Genomic DNA, 24,673 nt, shown 5'->3' on the forward strand with positions numbered 1-24,673 from the left:
CGCCGGTGTAAAATAAATCTCCAATCCACCAAGATCTCTGAGTGCTGCTTGGTTTTTCTGCCAGCGTTCCAGCCTGGTTCCCTGACCGGGAAACCCAACCGCGCTGGCCCATTGTTGCCACTGGTTTGGGAGAACAGAGAGGTGGTGATGGAATGAGGCATCGCAAGTGAGAGCACGCACCCTGCTTAAATTTCGGCAGTCTCCTTCTCTGCCCCCTTCAGGCCGGCCTTGCTCTGCCATTCCTGCTGGACTCTTGGAGACTTGGCAGGTGAGGACCTAGACCCAATGTTGGAACTGGTAAGGCTGGGGCCCAATCTAGTCAGGCCCACTCGCAAGAGTGGAAGGGGTACCTGATCACTCCCCGAGACTTCAGAAGTCTCACAGGTAAGGATTCTATGGTAGGAAATATAATAACCTCTGGTGTGTATGTGAATGTGCGACTCAGTCTAGCTTGCCTGCCGAGTTCGATTCTGTGGCTCCACAGGCAGGTGCTCTTGGGGTCCCCAGGGGGCCATGGAGGAGTCTGAATGGGACTGTCTGTGATTCCATGATGGATGGCGCTTGGTCTGTGGCGGCATCAGAATGTTTCTGATCATGGGTTGCAAGGCTAGGACCTATGGGGCTGAGCTTTGCCTAGGTTCCTTCAGGACACTGCCAGGCGGGCATCTGGCTGGTCTCCTCATTGGAGGGGGCGCCCCTGTCCCTCTGTCTTTGTGACTCTGCCTCACGGGAGCACTGTCAGGTTGGGAAGGAGCCAGGAGAGCCAGGCAAAGGTTTTAGCCGCTTTATCTGGAGACTCACCCAGGGAGCCAAAGAAGCAACCCACTGCTCCCCTAATGTTCCCCTCTTCATGACTCTTTAGGCTCCCTCCCCTCTCCCCTGAGCTTGAAACTCCTCCCCTGCAGGACTCCATGCTGCCACTGCCCCCAGCCACAGCAGCCAGGGCAATGCTGCAGCAGCCCCCCATTTCTCCTCCTCTTCCAGGCCAGAAAACCCTCCCCCACAAAGCCCAGCGGCCAGATTGCACCCTTGGCCAGAAGCAGGTGTTCTTCAGATGCCAGTCCACATCCGCTGATATCCAGAGGCCCTCAGAGGGATCAGAGCAGGGGGCTGAGAAGGCCATAAATATGCCCAGCTCCAAGAGGAAAGGACATTAAAAAGAATACATATCCTAACCAGGGAAAGTCCCAGAAACCCAGCGGAGATCAGGAGGAACCTCGAGAAGGGGACCTTATTGGTCTAGCTGAGATAGAAACAGACTAAAAGGGGACACTGACTCTCTCCCGATTCCTCTGCTTAACAGGTGAGAGATTCTCCCTCATTTCCCAGGTTAATGGCTATAACTGGAGCCAACTGTAGTCTACCTCAGGACAGGGACTTTAAGGAATATTCCCAAGTAGTTGCTGCTTCTGCCTTCCCTTCCCCCTCATGTTTCTGCACCAACTTGGGTGTGGTCCTAAACAATCCTCAGTGTCTCAGGCACCATTGGTTCCTCCTCCCACCCTCCAAGTCAAAGAGCAAAGTGCACCCCCCTTAGACCACCCATTTCAGGTATCTCCACTGGCGCCCCAAATGAAAATTGACAAAGGGGAAAAATTGAGTTTTAGGTGGATGCAGGTGAAACATACTTGATGGTTAAACTAATTTAAGTTTATTGGACCTGTCTTTAAAGTTATTAGCAAAGGTCAAATAAGCTCATGTTATCTCTGTTGCAATTTGTTAATGATAGTTAATTTTGTCTGTCTCAAAGTTTTCATGGGTAATTGTTAAGATAACTTTCAAGGTCCTTGGTAACCTGAAACTCCAAATAGGATGGGATGCTAAAGCTTTGATTATTGAACATAAGTTTGTGTTTTTCACTTCTTATTGCTGATAAATTAAGGCTATTTGGACCTATTGGAAAACATGCTTTGTACTTAATTGGTTCATGAATTTACCATCTAAAAAAATTCTGATGTAAACACCTCTCAATTGGTTACTAAGTCCTCCATTGGAGATAAGGTTTCCTAAGAGTTAAAATTCTGCTAAATGTACTTAAGACTGATGAAAATAAAGAAAGCAACTCTTTATGTAGGAAATTAGGAGGTATATAAGAAAGATATAAGGAATGGAAACACAGTTTCGTTGAAGGTAGAAGAAAGTAATTTTGTCCTAAATGAGACTGGTTATTTGGAAAGAAATGGCTTTGGGACAAAATTTAGAAGCAAAAGAAAGTTATAGAAGGTTTAGATGAATGGAATCTTAAAAATACACTAGTATAAGGTTGAAATCTTGCCTTTCCTCTGCTCAAATGACAAAGTTTTCTTGAACAGTTGATCTGCTCTTGGTAAGACAATGCAAACAAAGGTTTATCCTCTGGGAAAAATCAAAGTTTTAGGTCTCATCTCTATCAGGTCTTTGATTACTTCTGAATGTTAAAGGAGCTAGGTTTTGATAACAGCTGTATAATACTGTACATTCACCTTTGGGATCTTTTATTACCACTTTGGTTGAATATATAAAATTGTTAAGATTTGTAACGATCTGTAATCCTATTTAGGATGCACTTATGACTTCTGGGGTTTTAACAAACTTCTCAGGATTTAAATGGTAAATAAAGTCTTCTTGACCAATTAGGCCTTTATATTTGGGTTGTTAAGTTACTTGGAAAAGCCCTGTCATACAATGGTAAACCTTAGAGTGTATTTCACAGGTAAATATTGTAACTACCTGAATATATGCAATTCCTAAAATTTTAATGTTTTGATAAAAGGTCATCACTTAATATTTTGACGACTTGAGATGTTATGCGTCACAGAAATAACCGAATTTCTTTGTCCACTGCATCATAATGAACTCTCATCAGATCTTTAACAATGTCTATTTCTGAGATTTTGCCATTTATAATTGTTCTTATTCTCTCACAAAACGTGTTTCTTCTTTAAGGAGATTTATAAAAAGGACTTTGGGGATAAATACAGGTATTCAACATCTTTAAGATTAATACTAAAATGGGTAAAAATTTCCAGAACTAAAAAGCTGCATTCAAATTGAACAAGAATTAAGAACATGGGATTAAACGAATTTAGGAAGATTATAGTTTTGTGATTCTTGTTGAAAATATTGCTGGTTCCCTAATGTCTCCTTTCCCAGATTAAGGAAACTTTCTCTTAAGATATCTATGATATACAAAAAATGTCATAAAGTATGAATTTGTAAACTGAAGCATTTATGTTTTCTCTCTACATAATTCCCCTGAAATTCAAAACTCTCAATGAGTATTCTTTCTTTCATGGCAATTACAATTGTTTGCAAAAGTTCAATAAGAATCTGTTCATCTTATAACAGGTCACCATTTGGAAATACTGGCTATTTTACCAAGGCTTTGACTGGAATGTCATATTTGAGGATGACATTCATAGACTCAGATATGACCAGACAACTTTAAGGAATTAGGGTTGGCTTTATAAAACATGGAGCCATAAAGCCCCTTGGAAATGTTGGCCTGGGGCCTTGCTTACAGAGTTCCCAGCAGCCTCACCAGGTAAGTAAAGAAGGTCACTTCCTGGCAGGTGCAGGAACCTCAGGATATCTTGGGGACCTCATGAAGAGGAATTCATCCAATTCTACAGGTATTGCAGGCTTGTCTGATGGCCTGGAGAGGCTACTAAAAGTTCAACCCAGAGATTCCTTATAAAAGGTTCCAACAAAGCAAAATTTAAAAGAGCCTCATGATCAATCGCTATTCTGGCTGAGCTTATGTAAATAATTAGGCCAGATTTGTTAAGACTGGATTTGTTCTACAAATGCATTGGTCTCAATTTGGCTATCTCTGGAAAGGGCAGGTTTTAGAGAGAACAACTATGTTTCATCAATGCACCATTATGGATGTTAAATTCTAGTTATGATTGCCTTTAAATGTTTGTTATTTGCCTAAACTAGACTTGAGATAAACTTCAGAAAACTGTCACAGCATTTCATATAGAGGCAATCTTCTGTGCTTGTTATACAATGGGGATAACAATAAGATATGATATTCAAAAACTGGAAAACAGGATGGATCTCTAAATATGCAAACCATATGTTCCCTAAACCTGATCTGACAGTTACCAGAAACCCACCCCTTTCGAAGACTTGGAGGTGGACTTTACAGACATACAACCAAAGAGAGGATTCAGTTTCAGGTATCACCCCATGGGTCTATCACTCCAGAGCTAAGAAGGCCAACTCGGAGGAGCCCTCAACCTGGTGAAGTGATCCAGATCCAGTCAACCCGCTTAAACTGACCCTCAAAAAGACACTGGCCCCTGAGATCTCCAGCCCTGATCCAGCCACGCCCCAGAAGTTGGCTGGCCTCCGCACGACAGAAGCTTGAGGAATCAACCGAGCCTAGGGGTTTGGATGCAACTCTGCCAGCCCTTGCCCCTCACTGGGGTCATAGCCCTCATCTAACTTCTTACTGTTGGGCTGATAGAGACTGCACCAACAAGCTAGAGATGGGACAAAAGATGCATGCTGGGTCTCACATACTTCCTCTGGATGGGAGGATTATTAAGTATTGCCTGTATATTATGATAACCTCTCTCACATTCACAACTGCTGCTTACCTACTTTGCCCCCAGGATTGTTATATGACAATAAGTGAGTCAAGGGCATTCAGCACCTTCACCTCCCTCCACAAAGATTGCTACAAGGGAAAAACACCCACTCTCTGTCAGTTACCTGGTGCCCCAAGGACTAAGTATTGGACTGTAGAGATAACCCAAAATGTCAGGAACCCATGTCACAACAAGGACCTCCAGAGAGGGAAGCTTGCTATACTTACCTTCCTCAATGTGGGAATCTCGGGCAGGGAAGGGATGCAGGACAGGGCCCTTCAAAAGGTTATAAAGGATACCCAGAACGGGGTAATATAAGCCATAAAGGTGACCACTCCCCCGGCAGCCTACCAGGGTTTGAGCCTTTCAGCCCTCAATCAGATGCTTACCAATTCTCCACTCCAACGTTGGACTAACACTACCTTACCAATCGTCCATAAAATAGATAATCACACCCAAACCTGCTGGATGTGCTTCCTCTCGCAGGAGGGCTTACTTAGCCACTCCTATCCCTTTTACCTAGGAAGCTCCTGAAAATCTCAAAACCAACACTTCTGTCTTAATTGGACCCCTGGCCACTGGGATCCGTCTCACAAATGCCAACAATCTAATCTGTCCCTGAAGGTATGAACGGTACCTCTCTATACGGAAGAAATATAAACTTAAAGAGGAATACAACCCTATGTTCAACCCCTGGGGTGTTCTATCTATGTTCTAATTCGGCCTACCAATGCTTACAGGCCAACTGGACTCAGAGATGTTTTTCCATCTTCCTAACCCCAGAGATATCCGTATACACTGAAGATCAGCTCCTAACAACTTTTAGCCCCACTCCTGGGCTAAATGGGCAATCCTGCTACCCATTCTGATAGCAGCAGGAATTGCGACAGGAATAGGAACTGGAATAGGGGGCATAGGTTCATCCATAGGACTATACCATAGACTATCTCAAGAGCTAAATGAAGACATGGAACAAGTGGCAGATTCTCTGGTAACCTTACAAAGCCAAATAAACTCTCTGGCAGCAGTGACCCTCCAACACAGGTGAACCCTGGACCTCTTCACTTCAGAAAAAGGAGGGACTTGTATCTTTCTGGGGGAGGAATGTTGCTATTTTGTAAACCAGTCAGGAATAGTTACAACTAAGGTTAAGGAACTCAAGGAAAGAATTCAACATAGACAACAGGAAAATACCAATCAATGGAAAGGATGGGATCTCACAGACTGGGCATCCTGGCTTTCTGCCCTGGTAGGGCCCCTCCTCTCCATAATGTTACTTGTATCCATTGGCCCCTGTATACTGAATGCCATGGTATGTTTTATTGAAAACACTGTTGCTTGCCAAAGTACTGCAAGACTTCCGAGAGTACCAACCTGTATATCTTACCCTTCCGAGAGCACCAACCTGTAAAATTGAAAGGTGATGCCTACTAAAAGTTTTTTAAAAAGGCATCAAAGGGGGGGAATGTTGGAGAAGTGAATAAGGCACAACAAAGATGGCTGATTGGACTTGAACAAACTCTGGTCTCTAGCTTAGAGACCCCTCCTCCAGTTTCTTCTTCCTTTGTTTGCTGTGTGCGTGAAAACTCCCACAGATATGGAGGCTGTTGGCTATAAATTACCCTCCCCACTTGCATTCTGGGCTGAGACCTTTGGAGAAATAGTCTCCTCTGAGCCCACTAGTGTAAAATAAATCTCCAACCCACCAAGACTGCTGAGTGCCGCTTGGTTTTTCCGCCAGTGTTCCAGCTTGGTTCAGTAATATGTTCAAAGAACTTAAACAACCATCCCTGAAGAACTAGATAAAGTAAAAAAATGGAGTCTAACCAAAATGGAGAATATCAAGAAGGAGATAAAAACTATTTTAAAGAAGAACCAAATCAAAATTCTGGAGTTGTAAAATATAATGGCCCTAGAGGAGTGCAATGGCTGATCTGAGCAGGGAGAATAAAGAACAACTGAGCTGAAAGCTAAGTCAACAGAAATTATCCAATCTGAAGAAAAGAAAGAAAACAGAATGAAGAAAAATGAACAAGTCCTCAGGGCCCTTGGGACAGCATCAAGCACACCAGCACGTATAACAGGAGTCTCAGGGGTGAAAAATTAAAGGGGTCTAAAAGAATATTTGAAGACATAATGCACAAAGGCTTTCCAAATATGATCAAACTTCCATATTCAAGAAGCTCAACAAATCACAAGTAGAATACAAGAGCACAAATTACAAGAGATCCACCGCAAGACACACCACTATCAATCTGCCAAAAGTAAAAGACAGACAGAAAATCTTGAAAGCAGGGAGAAGTGACTCTTCATGACAAGGACTCCTCAGGAAGATTAACAGCTTACTTCACATCAGAATCCATGGAGGACAGAGGCAGTGGGATGACATGTTCAAAGTGCTGAAAGAATAAGACCTTCAACCAACAGTTCTGAAAAGCAGAAAAAGGATCCTTCAAAAATGAAGGACAATTAAGAGATTCCCAAATGAACAAAAACCAAGAGAATGTGCCACTAGCACACCTGCCCTACAAGAAACACCAAAGAAAGACCAAGAGGCTGAAATGAAAGGACCTAGATAGTACTTTAAATTCATATAAAAAAATAAAGAACACTAGTAAAGGTAACTACATAGGCAAATTAAAAAAAATGTATAAATGCATTGTAACTCTATTTTCTCTTATCCAACTTAAAGACAACTGCATAATTCAGTAATTATAAATCACTATATATAGGTACACAATATACACAAATGTAATTTGTATGACAGCACAAAGTAGGAGAGAACAGAGCTATATAGGAGCAAAGTTTCATATACTAGTGAAATTGAGTTGCTATTAATTTAAATTACAATGTTATCTAAGGAAGGAATTGTAATCCTCAGAGCAACCACTAAGAAAATAACTAAAATATATATATATTTAAAATAACAATGGAATAAAAATAATACATTAGAAAATATCCAACTAATACAAAAGAAGATAGTAATGAGGGATAGAGGAACAGAATGAAACCATAAGATATAGAAAACAAATGGCAAAATGTCAGATAGAATGCTATCTTATCAGTAATTACACTAAATATAAATGGATAGGTCGAAAGTAAAAAGGTTTTTAAAACATATACCATGCAAACAGTAACCAAAAAAAGGGGGGGGAGTGACTTTCCTAGCATCAGGCAAACAGACATTAAAACAAAATTGTTACTACAGATAAAGAAGGGCATTTGATAATGGTAAATGCATCAATAATTATCAAAAAACATAACAATTATATATACCTAACAATATAGCCACAAAATACATGAAGCAAAACCTGACAGAATTGGAGAGAGATTAATGCAATTCAGTAATAATAGGAGACTTCAATACTCTACTTTCAATAATCTACTGAACAATCAGAAGATAGACAAAAAAAGGGAAGACTTGAACACTATAAACAAATTAGATCATACATGTATAGGACATTCCACCCAACAATAGCAGAATAGACATTCTTTTCAATATATACAGAACATTCACTAGGATAAACCACATATCATATAAAAAACACACAAAATGCAATAAAATTACAAATAAATAAAAGAAAATTTGGGAAATTCACAAGTTTGTGTAAACAACACACCCAAATAACTAAAGGGTCAAAGAAGAAATCATGAGGGAATCATAAAATTATTTGAGATGAATTAAAATGAAAATATAGCATACCACAACTTATGGAATGCTGGGAATACAGTGCTTAAAATTTATATATGAAAAAGCAAAAAATAAAAGAGAGAAGCTTATATTAATAAATTGATCTTTCACCTTAAGAAAAATGAGAAAGAAGACTAAACTAACACAAAAAAAAATAGAGGCTGGGAAGCAATAAAGATTAGAGTGGTAATAAATGGAATAGAGAATAGAAAAACCATAGAGAAAATCAACAAAACCAACAGTTGGGTCTCTGGAAAGATTGACAAAATACACAAACCTTTAGCTAAAACTGACCAAGAAAGAGAGAGGATGTAAATATTTAAGAGGGAACACTACTTCTGAACTTAAAAATATAAAAAGAATTGTGTCTGTAGTGTAGTGGTTATCACATTCACCTAATATAAAAATAATAATGAGGGAATACTATGAACAATTGTATGCCAAGATGTTAGAAAATCTACATGAGATGGACAAATTCCTACAAACACACTAACAAACTAATTAAGAAGAAATAAAAAAAATTAAGAGACCTGTAAAAATTAAAAGATTGAATTAGCAATACAAAAAATTCTTCCACAAAGTCCAAGACCAGATGGCTTCACTAGTGAAGTTTACCAAGCATTTAAAAAAGAATTAACACCATCCTTCACACACTCCCAAAGAAATTGATGAAATGGGAACATTTGCCTGATACCAAAATCAGACAGAGCCAACCTAAGAAAACTACAGACCAGTATAAGAGCCTTATAAATATACACACAAAACTCCTCAACAAAATACTAACAAAGTGATTTATGTGGCATATAAAAAGTCTTATACAACATGACCAAGTGGGATTTATCTCAGGAATGCAAAGTTGGTTCAATTTGTGAAAATCAATGTATTACACCATATTAATAGAATGGAGGAAAAAAAAACCCGATTCACTCAATAGATCAGAAAAGCATTCAGTAATATCCAACACTTTCATGATAAAAACACTAAAAAAAATCACTAGGATTTTAAGGGAATTATTTCAATATGATAAAGTTTATCTATGAGAAACCCTCGGTTAACAAACTTAACGGTGAAAGATTGAAAGCATCCCCCTTAACATGAGGTACCAGACAAGGATACCTGCTTTTGCCACTCCTGTCCTATTGCATTGTACTTGAAGTCCTATCCAGCACAATCAGGCAAGAGATGAAATAAAAGGCATCCAAATTGGAATGGAAGAAGTAAAACTAACTGTTTACAGATGACATGATCTTGTACATAGAACATTCTAAGGAATACATACACACACACATACAACTAGTAAGTTCAGCAAGGTTGTAGGATTACAAGATCAATTTTTAAAAAAAAAATTTTTTTTTTCAACGTTTATTTATTTTTGGGACAGAGAGAGACAGAGCATGAACGGGGGAGGGGCAGAGAGAGAGGGAGACACAGAATCGGAAACAGGCTCCAGGCTCTGAGCCATCAGCCCAGAGCCTGACGCGGGGCTCGAACTCACAGACCGCGAGATCGTGACCTGGCTGAAGTCGGACGCTTAACCGGCTGCGCCACCCAGGCGCCCCCAAGATCAATTTTTTAGAAGTCAGTTTTATTTCTATACACTAGCAATGAACAATCTAATAAACTAAGAAAACTGCATCTGCAATAGCATCAAAAAGAATAAAATACTTAAGGATAAAGGTAACCCAAAAAAAGTGTAAAAACTTTTACCCTGAAAACTGTAAAGCATTGTTGAAAGGAATTTTGAGAAACCTAATAAAATGAAAAGATATCCTGTCCTCATGGACTGAAAGACTTATATTGTTAAGATGGTGATATTTCTCAAACTTATCTACAAATCCAATGCATTCCTATCAAAATTATATTCATCTTTTTCACAAAAAAAATGACAAGCTAATCCTAAAATCCATAGGGAAATGCAAGAAAGCCAGAATTTTAAACAATCTTGAAAAAAAGAATACACTTCCTGATTTCAAAACTTACTATAAAGCTACAATAATCAAGACAGTATAGTACTGGTATTAAAATCAAAATATAGATAAATGAAATAGAGTTGAGAATCCACAAATAAACCCATGCACCTGTGTTCAATTGATTTTCAGCCAGGATGCCAAGGCTATTTAATGGGAAGAGAAGAGCCTCTTCAAAAATGGTGCCAAGGGGCGCCTGGGTGGCGCAGTCGGTTAAGCGTCCGACTTCAGCCAGGTCACGATCTCACGGTCCGTGAGTTCGAGCCCCACATCGGGCTCTGGGCTGATGGCTCGGAGCCTGGAGCCTGTTTCCGATTCTGTGTCTCCCTCTCTCTCTGCCCCTCCCCCGTTCATGCTCTGTCTCTCTTTGTCCCCAAAATAAATAAATGTTGACAAAAATGGTGCCAAAATAACTGGATATCCACATGCAAAATCATGTGTTTAGACTCCTACCTCAAACCATATACAAAAACTAACACAAAATGGTCCAAAGCCCTAAACCTAACAGCTAAAACTATAAAACATTTAAAAGAAAACGTAGGTATAAGTTTTAGTGACTTTGGATTAGGTAACGGTTTCTTAGACATGATATCTAAAGTAAAAGCAACCAAAGAAAAATTAAATAAATTGGGCTTCATCAAAATTTAAGTTTTGTGGGACACTATCAATAAAGTAAAAAGACAATCCACATAAAGAGAGAGAATATTTGCCATGTAATCTTATAAGGGTCTAATATCCCGAATTTATAAAGAATACTTACAACTCAACAATAAATCCAATTTAAAAACTGGCAAAGGAGTAGAATGGCCAATAAGCACATTAAAAGATGCTCAACATCAGTTGTTAGGAAAATGCAAGTCAAAAAGACACCACTTAGCATAATGTTTTCCAGGTTCACTGATGTTGTTACATCAATGAGTACTTCACTCCTTTTTATGGTCAAATAATATTCCACTGTATGGATAGAACACATTTGGTTTATCCATTCACCATGTCATGAACTTTTTTTACTTTTTGGCTATTACATGAACATAGAACATATGCAGGTCTTTGTGTGAACGTGTATCTTCTGTTCTTCTGAATTATACATTTTGAAGGGGCAAATTTTATGGTATGTGATTTACAAATAAATAAAAAAAATTCATGAATTATTTATGGAATAGGTAAAGAAGCAGAACACTAGCAGCTTCCCAAACTCTCTTTATTCCTTATCACAGGGGTGACTGTCCAAACTCTGGAAAGAATCACTCCTCAGTTTCTGTATCATCCGTATTTAGTGTTACCAACTAAGAATACAGCCCTAAATAACAGTGTTTTGCTTACACTGCAATTTAGATCAATAGTCACATTCCACTTATTCTTCAGGTGTGGTGTCTTTTACCTGACATGAAGATTCTTGCATTCAGCCATGCTGTAGAACCACAATCCATCAATTCTACTCCTGAAGAACCATCCCTTTCCATAAAAACCCACAAAAAACAAAAACAAAAACAAAAACAAACCCAAAAAACCTGATTGCTTTTTAACACAAAAGTAATGTGTTAATAAGAAATATAATTTAGACAGCACAAAGATATAAATAAGGATGTTTAAATGACTGACCATGTTACTGCCCCCAAATAACTAATGCTAAATCTAGTGTATATCCTTCCAATGTGTGCACACACACACATGCTATTTTTTTAAAATCAATGTCCTAGATCCTGGGTTGTTTTATTTCATAAAATGTATACATCTGCCCACCCCTATTTTTAGCACGGATATAATTTTTATATAATTTCTCATGTCATCCTTGATAGTTCACCCAGTGGTTGGTAAAACCTTTTTTGCCAGAGGATTTATAGACTGAGGAAGAATAGAGGAAAGAACACAGCAGGGACAAGTCGCTACATGTTTTAACTCCTATCCAGCCCAAGGCCACCAGCCCCAGATCCCCATTGGCAAGGTACCAGGAGCCCTGCACTGAGTACAGCAGTTTTATTAAGTCAGCAGAGATGCTGGGCCTGTGACGACAGCCTGTGCTGTGAGCAATGAGTAAGGAGGACACAGGAGAAGCCTCACATCTTTGGGGACACCTCTGAAGGTAGAACAGTCCACACATACAAGGCTACCGAACCTGGGCGAAGGCAGGCTTTGCTCAGCTCAAAAAAGCAATAAACTACAAAAAAAAAGATGGAAATTACATATTACACCATGAGTTCCCCCTTTAGGCTTTAGGCTTTACAGCAGCCCAGCAGCAAAACAGGAAATGTCTGCTCTTCTTGCTACAGAGGTACCACCCTGGCTCCTGCCCTGGTCCTGCCACTACAGAAGTCACCCTTACCTCGTTGGTCCAGGCCCAGGTCATTCATTCGGACTGAGGCCCACACTCCATCTTCCCAGTGGCTTTCTTGCCCTAGACCCTCTGAGCCTGAACCTTGAGGCAAATTAACCATTCTTTTTAAATTCACAGCAAGCTATGAAGCAACAGTGGTAAACTGAGTCAGGCATACATAGGAGGCCTGGCTACAGTGGGGAGGCAGGTAATGGCGCTGGGGGGGGGGAGGGGAAGAGTACCAGTCCTACCACCACTGGAGCTGATGTGGGAAAAAAAGGCAGAAGGAAATGGCATATAGAACTAAATTTCCTTATAACCTGCAGCCCACTGACAACTACTTGAGGCTGGCAGAGTAAAATGTTTCTCCAGGAACTCTTTGGAGTTAATGCTTTGCTACAGGGAAAAACCACCTTAGCTTGACAATGGCTAGGACTCTGGTATCCTATGAGTCTTCTTTGGCATATGAAAAATCTCACTGGAAACTTCCCCCAGACTTTACCTCCCCCAGTCTCTCCTCATGGTCCCAGGCAGTTCTTCCTACCCATGGGTCCTGTCCTCATGCTTCAATAAAAATCACCTTTTTGCACCAAAGACGTCTTCAAGAATTCTTTCTTGGCTGTTGGCTCTGGATCCCACGAACCCCACTATCACCCCAAAACCTCATCCAGAGCAACATACAGAACAAACAATAGGGTCTCAAGTCCCCATTCGGCTATCCTATGTGGCTCCCTTCGAACCCAAGGGGAGAAAGGATGCTTAGTAGAATAGGGTTGGGGAGGGGACAGTCCCTGAGTCCCTGCAGTGCCAGATACTTAATCTCTTAAAAAAAAAAAAAACCACAAAAAACAGACACAGCTACCCAGGACCCATGCAGCAGCCCTTCATTCTTCACCCTCACAAATCCTGAGAAGGGCTATCACTGCCTCTCCCCTGGGCCCTGGAGCCCACCTTGGCCTTCTCAAGAACTAGCATTAGCAAGGGTCTCCTTTCCTGCCTTTTCAGTTTCTCCGCACTCCCTCTGCGGGATCCTCCAACAATAGGACCTTGCACGAGAATCTGTCTCTCAAATAAGTTCCCTGGACCCCAAGCCATCCTCTAGCTTGTACCCTATTTCTCTCCTCCCTTTCAGGGCACAATGAAAGAGACATGTCCATACTGTCTCTATGTCCTTGCCTCTGTGCTCAACACCCATTTGGCTCCTTTCTGCACACGTGGCCCTTGCCAAAACCAGAGGTCACCTGCACAACGCCAAACAATCCCCGCAGACCTCAGTGTGCCCAACGTCTCAGCCAGATTCACTAGGGCATGAGAGACTCAAGGACTTGAGACTTGCCCACCGTGGCCTCCCCACATCCTTGTCCCCGCAGTGTGCCCCCCACCCCTCCTGCATGTGGCTTTAGCCCCTGCTCTTTTTTCATCCCTTCTCCTCCCTCCTGATAAAGTCCAGTCCAGCCTGCACAGAAGAGCTGCTGACCATCAAGAATGACGCCCTGCTCTCATTTCCGAAAATGGCCACACTGGTGCTGCCCCCTTCCTGCTACATCTACAGGAACTCTGACAAATACCTTCCCCCTAAAGCCCTTAAAACATTCTGCCCACCTCCCCCTTGTTAAAAGGCTCTTCTGGAGCTTTCCTGTGTTCAGCACTCTACAATAAAGGCTAGGTTAATGGTGCTGGGACTGATTTTGTTTCTCCTGGGCTCCTAGTGTGTGCATGTCAAGAAGCCTTTGATTGCTGAGGCATCCATGTCAAAGGCAGCTCCTAGCAAACCAACCCCAGAAGGCCCCCTCCCATCCATGAAGCTCCCTTTTAGAAAGTCCTGAGTAATCTAGATCACTGACTGCTTGAGTGACTCTGCTGCTCCCTTCCCTTATCCAACTTCTTGCTCTCATGTTTTAAGCCATCCGATAAACAGTGAACCCATGAAACCCTAGTTATCCTGTCCCAATAAATGCAGAGCCCCAGGCCCACACACCTCTCTCTCTACCTTAGACTGCACTGCGTGGCTGTGTGGCCCTCGGGCATGCCATGGACCTGCCAGGACCTGTGAGTAATAAATCTTGTTCTCCAAAGTTCCTTGATGACTGTGCTAAGGCACTTCCTGCAATAATATAACAAGAACCACAAGGGCTTGTCCAGCTTCAACAATGGCTCCAGGAGGGGAACCCGCAAGGGGATCACCACAAGTAGTATAGGCCCAGCAGGCATTCCTGGCCTGTAGCATCACTGTGGAAAGGCTGATATGACGTCACACCATTCTTCTTCCAGCTTAGGGTTGCCAGATTTCACAGATAAAATGGGACATAGTTATGCTGAAAAGTGAGTCACTGTTTCTCTCAAATTCTGTGTTTTATCTGGCAGCCCTTCCCAGGTTTCCATGCATGCCTCATTTTGTCCTACTCCATGGGTGTCCTGTCTCTTTTCCTGGTATGGCTTCTCCCTCTGATCTCTAACACTGACACTCCAGACTCTCCTCACTTGTCTTCTGTCTACAGCCTGTGCTTGGACTTCCCCCAGTCCCAAGCCTGAAGTAACAATGATACACTGCTACTACCTCCCAATCACGTCTCCCAGCTCGGCCCTCAGCCCAGGATCCAGACACGGAGAGCCAACTTCCCACTCAGCGGTCTGAGAGGCATCTCAGGCACCCTCGGTCTAACACAGAACTCCCAGTTTCCCATTCCACCTCTCAATCTCATCTTTCCCATGAAAGGCATGACAACCACCCAGCCAGTCAACACAAGAGGAGCGGATATAAACAGAAAGGGCTTGGGGTGCAGAAGGTATGGATATAATCCTCTGAACTTTATATGTATGTCTATATTGTTCAGACTTCTTCCCAATGGATGTGCACTATTAAAAGAAAAGAAAAAAAAAACACCTTTATTTTTTAGAGCAGTCTTAGGTTCACAGAGAAATTGAGAGGAATGTACACAGAGTTCCCATATACCTCAACATCCCACATGAGACAGGAGCATGTTACAACTGGTGAGCCCACACTGGCACATCATGATCACCCCAAGTCCAGTTTACAGTAGGGGTCACTCCTGTGTTGTAGTCGATGGGTTTGGACAAATGTAGAATGACATGCATCCATCATTATATCATACACAATAGTCACATTGCCATAAAAATCCTCTGTGCTCCACCTATTCATCCCTCTCCTCCTTTGGTGCATGAATGATTTATCATCCATTCAACAAATGTTTTCTTCCTTCCTTTTATGCAAGGAGTTTTCTAGGCACCAAGAATACAGTGGAAAGCAAGACAGATAAAGGTCCTGCTCTCAGGAAATTTGCATTCTAGAGGCAGAGACAGAAATAAACAAGAGAACAAGTAAGTGAACAAGATACATTAAATGCTGTGAATTGACAGGGACTATCCTGGGAAAGTGTAGGGTAGGGTGCGGATGGAGGATCAAAGACTCAAGAAGAGAGGGTGACATTTTAATGAACCCTAAGTATAAAAAAAATTGCACTGTGCAGGCGTGCCTGGCTGGCTCAGTCAGAAAAGCATGCAGCTCTTGATCTAGGAGTTGCAAGTTTGATCCCCACACTGGGGGTAGCAATTACTAAAAAATACATAAATAAAACTTTAAAAAAAGCCAACTGTGCAAAGATCTAGGGGAGGAGCCCTGCAAGCAGACAACAGCGAGTACAGAGGCACTGAGGTAGGGCAAATTTGGTGCTTCCAAGGAAGGAAAGGCAAAGAGGCCAACAAGTCTGGGGTATGTAGATACAAGAGGATGGCAGGAAAGGAGGACAAGGCAGCCAGTCACCTAGGGTCTTACAGGCAGAGCAAGGAGTACATGCTTCTTCCTCAAAGTGACTGTTTATGTTTTCAAAAGACAACTCTGTTGCTTCCCCCACTAAAAAGGAATCAGGGCCCCTGAGTGATGCCAGATGACCCCCGTGAAGCCAAAGTTACACCCCAGCAATCCACAGAACATTGAGAAATGATAAATCACTGTCTGTTTAAGTCCCTAGGTTTGGCAGTACTTTGTTATGCATCAAAAGATAACTGACAATGTTCCAGCTCTGTGATTTCATTTACAGTTTAGCTGCCCTCCTCTGGGGGTGAGAGATGGTGCTGAGCTGAGGACTGCCAATGTGGGAGAAAAATCTTAGCTGCCCGTGACACTATGTATTTCAAAGATAGTTGGCTACAGAGCATCAAACCGCTGGAAGTCCATGTGAACTCTAACCTTAAAACAAGATGTATTTTCTGGCTCTGACACTTCTAAAAGTAGTCCAAAGCAACAACATGTTCCCCTAGTCTGGGGGCCATGTATCTCTGCACTCAGATTTTCATGTCTAATACTCAAAACAGGACTCTTGGAGGACAATGAATCCCATAACTTGGGGCAGGAGAAAAATTGAGACGGCTCTGGAACACTCTGGTGTTGCTAGAAAATAAGATGCTTTCAAAGGTGTCAGAGGAGGGACTAAAATGACAAAGGAACAAAATTGTAAACAGACTACCACCGTCAATCGGTGACAACTTCAGCATCTAATAATAATACAGTATAGTTACCACTTCACAAGTTGAGTCTGCAAAGGACCATGAGTTCATTATGATATCAAAACAGAAAAGTTAATACAAAATGTATAAAGCCAATAATGAATAAAATAAATCAGCAGACAAAATCATTCACTAATTAAAATCAACAAAGGATGAGATACAGCCTACCAGAGAATCCTTCCTTTGTTGACTTTAGTCAGCTGCTTTTGACAACTTAATCACAACTGCATCACTTCAGGAAGACTCACGCATGTAAGCAGGAAGGAGTGGAAAAGTCAAGACAGTGCTGGGAAAAGCAGGAACCAGAGGAAGGGCAGGAGAAATCACCCATCACTACAGTCACAGGATAACCAGGGAGCGGGAAGGCTCACCAGCTGAAGGGCACAGATCAGACAAGATAACCAATTAAAAAGAGGCATTGGGCCTCCCCATTGGGGGGAGCCTGGGTGGCTCAGTATGCTAAGTGTCTGACTTTGGCTCAGGTCATGGTCTCACAGCTATGGGTTCAAGTCCCAGGTGTCAGGCTGTTTGCTGAAGGCTCGGAGCCTGGAGCCTGATGCATATTCTGTGTCTCCCTCCCTCTTTGTCCTCCCCTGCCCGTGCTCCATCTGTCTCTCTCAAAAATAAACATTAAAAAAAAAGAGGCCCAAAAGCGTTCACAACTAGTTCACACTAGACAATTAGAGAAGCATGAACCACAAAGCTTCGTTCTCTCCTCCCAAAATGAGTAAAACCCTCCGGATGACCCACTCATGGTGGTGGGATTCAGACAGAATACAAATGAGTTTCCAAATATGCCAAGAAACCAGGTAGGCACCAGGAGGCAAGTGCCAGCAGCCGAGCTAAACTGAAGGGTTCCCTGACTGCTAAGAAAGAGGCCTCCTCTCAAGGTGTAGGGCAGAGCTATGGGGACCACACAGAACAGTTCCAGAAGAAACTTGTGTGAGGGAAGCACACTGAAGAATGCCCTCTAAACTCATCAAACGTGCACCAGAGGCCCAGTGTGGTCAGCACCCAGCATGCATTCTCACCTACCCTGTGCCCATTACAGTGTGGGGCCTCCGTGATTCCCCAGCAGGGACCCCACAACCCTGTGGATGGCAGTCAAAGGCACTCAGCTTCCTTGGGAACATGGGTGTGTGTCAGAAGGAGAATGTGTTCAGATGTCATTTGCATCCACAGAAATGAGTACAGATGAACACACCAGGTCCTGAAGGACAGGCCTGCTGGTGAAGGTGGCCTCTGTCGGGAGAGTGGGCTGTGGATGCAGGAAAACCCTGTCCTGTAGCCCCCAGAGAGGGGGGGACCTGGGGGGGTGGTACTGACTCCAGGGCAGAGGTTCCCACTCAGCCTTTCCCCCAGAGGACACAATATGGAGGTGGTGCCCCAGGACAGGCCCCCACAACAAAGAATTACCCTGCCAAGGTGTCAGAGTGTGGAGTGAGAGCCCTGCACAGCCCGTGTGCTTGGAGCCCCTTCCTCGGGCGCAGGCCTTGCGAAGGGCTGGGCAGGGGGACCTGGGCCCACCTGGCTGCCAGTCACAGGAATCTGTAAGGTCACTGCTCTTGCAGATGCCTCCTGGGGAGTCTGTACCCATCAGACTGAGGAGGACACTGATGCGCAGCCTCCCCGTGAGTCAGAGAGAAGCTGGCCTTGAATCTAGGGCCTTTGGGCACCCTGGGGCCAGCACATCAGGTCTGAGACCTGGTCACCAGGACCTCATACAAACTAGTGCTCACCGCAAGGCAAGAGACAAGGCCAGTCCTAACTCTTCACTGCACAGCCAAAATGCTGGAACCGATCAGCTCCACTCAGCTGCCCACTACCTGCTGTGAGGCCAAACTACCTCTGGACTTTACAGGAGACCTGGTTCAGTGGGAGCACCCTGGAGCCTGCCTTGAGGGTCTGAATCCCAGCTCTTCCTCTTCCTAGATGCTGGTCCTTGGAAAAGTGAAATTTCTGTGCCTCATCTGTTAAATGGGGACAAGAGCACCAACTTCACAAGGCTGTGAAGATTAAATGTAATAATGCACTTGCATCACAGAACACCTGGCTGGTTCTCACTCCCACTTCAAATCCCTCAAAGCTCTAATGTTTCAGACCAGTGCCTCTTAAATTATAGCTGCATCAGAATCAGCTGGAGTACCCACCTGGGTAGTTTGTGATAAGTAGATGGGGGGACAGCAGGCCTAGTAAGCCAAGATACTGGCTATGCCGGAGAGAGAGCCTCAGAAATACCTGAAGATTTGCCCAACCCTCAGTCTGGATTCCCCTCGCCCCCGCCCCGGGCATCAAACCCGCCTTGGACCCTGGGTTTGTCTCCCTCCATCCCAGGTCCGTCTTCCAGGACCCTGCTCTGGGCCCTTACCCGGATACCTCCCCAGGCGTCCCCTCTGCCCAAGGCCCCTCTGGGACCACTTTCTCTTTCCCCTTCCCGTTTTCCCTTACTTTCGCCTATTTGCAGGCCCTTGGCCTCCCACCGGACTCCCCCCGCTCTGGGTTCACGTCCTCTTCTGCGTTGCCCAGGCCCCGGACTTTCCACGTGTGCCCCACCCCGTCCCGAGGTCCCCCTCCAAAGGCCCTGGGTTTACTCCCTCTACTGCTCATCCCCCACTCCGCGCCCCAACCCCAGCGCTTCCCCAGGGCCGGGCCTCCTCAGTGTGACATCTCCACACACCCAGACAGCCCCCTTTGGACTCCATCGCCGCTTTACCCCAGACTTCCCGCACCCCTGCCCAGGCCCGCTTGGGGCTCAGCACCAGGCTTACCCGATCCCCTCCCAGGCAGCAGCGCGCAGGAGGAGAGCAGAAGGCGCGCGGGCCAAGGGGAGGGCTCAATGAGAAAACAGGGAACGCCAGATCTTCAGGCCAACTTGCCTGGAGGTTTCAGGACCGGGCGAAGGCGTGACGGGGGCGGGGACTGGGCGGGGCTACCCTGGAGGCGGGGCCCTGTCGCCCAGGGCCCGAGGGGAGGTGGGGAGGGGTGGCCCAAGGTCCAAGGTCCCGCTGCTTGACCCAGAGCGCGCCGGAAGCCAGGGCCACACAGACTCTGCCCCTGGGACCTTGGAGCTTGGCTTTGTGGTGGGGACACGTGGAGCCAGAAGTCTTTCTGGGCTGTAAACCCGATTGTTTCCTAAGTGTGCCAAGCTCCTCTCCTCCTTTGCTGCAGTCAATGCTCGAAACAGCCCTTGCGGGGGGGGGGGGGAGTCGTGTGCTGAGGCCTGGTTTACAAAGAAGGAAACCAAGTCTAGGGCTGTAAAACAGCTCTGACAGGGGAGGGTCAGAGGGTCAGAGAAAGAGGGAGACACAGAATCTGAAACAGGATCCAGGCTCTGAGCTGTCAGCACAGAGCCCAATGCGGGGCTTGAACCCACGGACCGTGAGATCATGACCTGAGCCGAGGTCGGACGCTTAACCAACTGAGCCCCCCAGGCGTCCCAGGAATCATAGTTTTTAAATAATACCTTCATGGGATGCCTGAAGCTGACTGAGCCAGTTGACCACCCAACTTCAGCTGAGGTTATGATCTCACAGTTTGTGAGCTTGAGCCCCACATCTGGCTCTGCGCTGACAGCTCAGAGCCTGGAGCCTGCTTTGGATTCTGTATCTCCCTCTCTCTGTTTCCCTCCTCTACTCACACTTGCCTCTCTTTCTCTCAAAAAATAAATAAATATTAAAAAGTTTTTTGAAAATAATAACTTCATTGAAATAGAATTTACTTTCCACACAATTTAAAATGTACAATTTAAATTGTTTTGTGCATCTACTGCCACAGTGAATTTTACCACATTTTTATTCCCTTCCTCCTCCAAAAGAAAATGAAACCTATTAGTAGTCACTCACTCCCCATTTTCCCCAATTCTAGACAACCACTAATATACTGTCTGTCTCTACAGATTTACCTCTTCTGTACATTCCATACAGATGGAATCATACAATATGTAGATTTTTGTAACTAGCTTCTTTTATGGCATGTTTTCAAGGTTCATCCACATTGTAGCATATATCAGCACTTCATTCCTTTTTATGGCTGAATAATATTCCATAGTGTGGATATATAATATCTTATTTATCCATTCATCAATTAATGGACATTTGCATTATTTCCACTTTTTGGCTATTAGAAATCCTTCTGCTATGGCTATATTTGGGTGCAAAGTTTTGTGTGCAAGTCTAGCAAAATTTTTAAATTAATAGGCTTTTTTTTTTTACTGATTTTTGGTTTACAGAAAAATTAAGCAGAAAGTACAGAGGCTTCACAAAACCCCTCACCTGTCTGCCTAGTTTAACCTATTATTAACATATTACATTAGTATAAAACATTTGTTACAGTTAATGAATCAGTATTAATACATTATGATTAACTAAAGTCCACAGTTTGCTTTAGAGTTCACTTGTTTTGTACGTTACACGGTTTTAGACAAATGTGTAATGACACGTATCCACCCTTACAGTAGATTTACTGCTCTAGAGGGCCCCCTGTGCTCCACTTACTAATCTCTTTCTCCCTCCCACAACCTCTGGCAGCCACTGATCTTTTTACTATCTCTATAGTTTTACCTTTTCTTGAACTTCATATTGTTGGAATCATGCAAGATGTAGCCTTCAAAGATGGCAATTTCCACTTAGCAATATGCATTGAAGCTTCTTCTATCTCTTTTCATGGCTTGATAGCTTTTCTTTTTATTGCTGAATACTATTCCTTTGTATGGATATACCACTGTTTATCCATTCACCTACTAAGAAAAAACATCTTGGTTGATACCAAGCTTTGGTAATTATGAAAAAAAGCTGCTATAAACATCCATATGCAGATTTTTACATGGACATTACTTTTCAACTTCTTTGGGTAAATTCTAAGAAGCACAATTACTAGATCATATGGTGAGATGATTTAGCTTGGTAAAAACAAAAAAATAAATAACAAAAAACCAAACCAAAACAAACAAAACAAAACAAAACCCAAAACTGCTAAACATCTTGCAAAGCAGTAGTAACATTTTGCATTCCCACCAGCCATGAACGTGAATACCTGTTGTTCTGCACCTTAACCAAGTCCTGCCACCACAAGTTCTGCCAATACTGCTTTTCTCAGGCAAGTGTGCCTAAGGGCCAGCACAGGCAGGTCCCTTCCCCAGAAGACCAGCAGAAACCCACATTCATAACCACAACTCCAGGCCAGAGAGTTCTGCAAGGCTTCAGTTCTAGTGGAAGTAGCACCTGGTCTCATGTAACAAGCAGACAAGAGCACACCTAGTAAAACATCACCACACTGGTCAAGGACCAAACCCTGTCCACTGCAGGCAAGAGCTTCTAAAGACAACTGGCCTGAAGGATAGAGCAGCCAAAACATAGCAGTAGAGCTCATGCGGCACACATGAGAGACACTCCCTGAAGCACTAGGCCCTGGGCACTATATGACCTCTTCTTCATAAAACCATTACTCTCAGGAGCAGGAAATAAAACAGCCTTTTCTAAAACACAGAAGAAGACAGTGACTTGGACAAAATGCCAGGACAAAGGAATTCATCCCAAAAGAAAGAACAAGATAAGGTCATGGCCAGAGATCTAACCAAAACAGGTATAAGTAACATGCCTGATGGAGAATTTAAAGCAGTAATCATAAGGATACTTGCTGGGCATGAGAAAAGCAGGGAAGACTTCAGGGAGGCCCTTAGTGCAGAAATAAAAGAGTTAAAAAACAATCAGAAATGAAAAATGCAATAACTGAGATTCAAAACTAACTGAATGTAATGCCCACAAGGATGGGAGAAGCAAAAGAATGAATAAGAAATATAGAAGATAAAATAATGGAAAATAATAAAGCTGAAAAAAAGAGAGAGAGAAGAATTATGGATCACAAGAATAGACTTAGAGATCTCCATCACATTTGACTCCATCTAATGTAATAATATTTGTATCATAGAAGTCCCAGAAGAAGAAGAGAGAAAAGAGAGCAGAAAATTTATTAGAGGAAATCATAGCTGAAAACTTGTGTGATCTGGGGAAGGAAACAGGTATCAGATCCAGGAGGCACAAAGCAATTCCATCAAAATCAACAAAAACAGGCAACACCAAGACATATTATAATTAAATTTGCAAAATATAACAATAAAGGAAAAATTCTAAAAGTAGCAAGACAAAAGAAGTCCTTAACTTACAAAGGGAGGCTCACCAGGCTAGCTGCAGATCTCTCAACAGAAACTTGGCAAGCCACAAGGGAGTGGCCTAATATATTCAATATGCTAAGGGAGAAAGAAATATGCAGATAAGAATACTGTATCCAGAAAGGCTATCATTCAGAATAGAAGGAGAGATAAAGAATTTCCCAGGCAAACAAAAACTAAAGGAGTTTGTGACCACTAAAGCAACTCTGCAAGAAATATTAAAGGGGACTATTTGAGTGGACAGGAAAGACCAAAAGTGACAAAACTAGAAAGGAACAGAGAAAATCTCCAGAAACAATGAGAAAGCAAATAATAAAATGGCACTGAATACATATCTATCAATAATTACTCTGAATGTAAATGGACTGAATGCTCCAATCAAAAGACGTAGGGTGTCAGAAGGAATAAATAAATAAGACCCATCTATATGCTGCTGATAACTGACTCATTTTAGACCTAAAGACACCTGCAAATTCAGAGTGAGAGGATAGAGAACAATCTATCATGCTAATGAACATCAAAAGAAAGCCAGGGTAGCAAAACTTATATCAGACAAACTAGATTTGAAACCAAAGGGTGTGATAAGAGATTAAGAAGAGCACTGTATCATAATAAAGGGGTCTATCCAACAAGAATATCTAACAATTGTAAGTAAACAATTATGTCCAACATGGGAGCACTCAAATATATAAAACAAATAATAACAAACATAAAGGAATTCATTAACAATAAAATAGTAAAAGGGAACTATAACTCCCCACTGGTAGCAATGGACAGATCATCTAAGCAGAAAATCAACAAGGAAACAATGGCTTTGAATGACACACTGAACCAGATGGACTTAACAGATACATTAGAAATATTTTGTTCTAAAGCAGTAGAATACACACTCTTTTCAGGGGCACACGAGTCATTCTCCAGAATAGATGACATACTACATCACAAATCAGGCCTCAACAAGTACACAAAGATTGAGATTATACCATGCGTATTTTCTGATCACAATGCTATGAAACTTGAAGTCAACTAAAGAAAATTTGGAAACACCACAAATACATGGAGGTTAAACAACATACTACTAAACAATGAATGGGCCAACCAGAAAATCAAAGAAGAAATTCAAAAATACATGGAAACAAATGAAAACAAAAACATGACAGTCCAAAACCTTTGGGATGCAGCAAAAGTAGTCATAAGAGGGAAGTATATAGCAATAGAGGCCTACCTCAAGAAGGAATAAAAATCTCAAAGAAACAGCCTAACCACCTAACCTTACGCTTGAAGGAACTAGAAAGAGAACAAATGAAGCCTAATGCCAACAGAATAAAGGAAATAATAAAGATTAGAACAGAAATAAATGATACAGAAGCTATAATAATAATAATAATAATAATAGAACAGATCAATGAAACCGGGAGCTGCTTCATAGAAAAA

At 42.6% G+C, this 24,673-nt stretch overlaps 1 protein-coding gene across 1 annotated transcript in view; it reads right to left on the bottom strand.

Moving 5' to 3' along the window:
- The window catches only part of SLC41A3 (solute carrier family 41 member 3), a 141,331-nt gene extending 121,385 nt beyond the window's left edge, over positions 1-19,946 (bottom strand). Inside the window, exon 1 of the mRNA XM_047850083.1 lies at positions 19,842-19,946. The gene's annotated coding sequence lies outside the window, so the exon portion shown is untranslated. The remainder of the gene's footprint in view (positions 1-19,841) is intronic.
- Positions 19,947-24,673: the final 4,727 nt, after the last annotated feature.

This window comes from Prionailurus viverrinus, chromosome A2 (assembly GCF_022837055.1).
Source record: "Prionailurus viverrinus isolate Anna chromosome A2, UM_Priviv_1.0, whole genome shotgun sequence".
Taxonomy (NCBI): domain Eukaryota; kingdom Metazoa; phylum Chordata; class Mammalia; order Carnivora; family Felidae; genus Prionailurus; species Prionailurus viverrinus.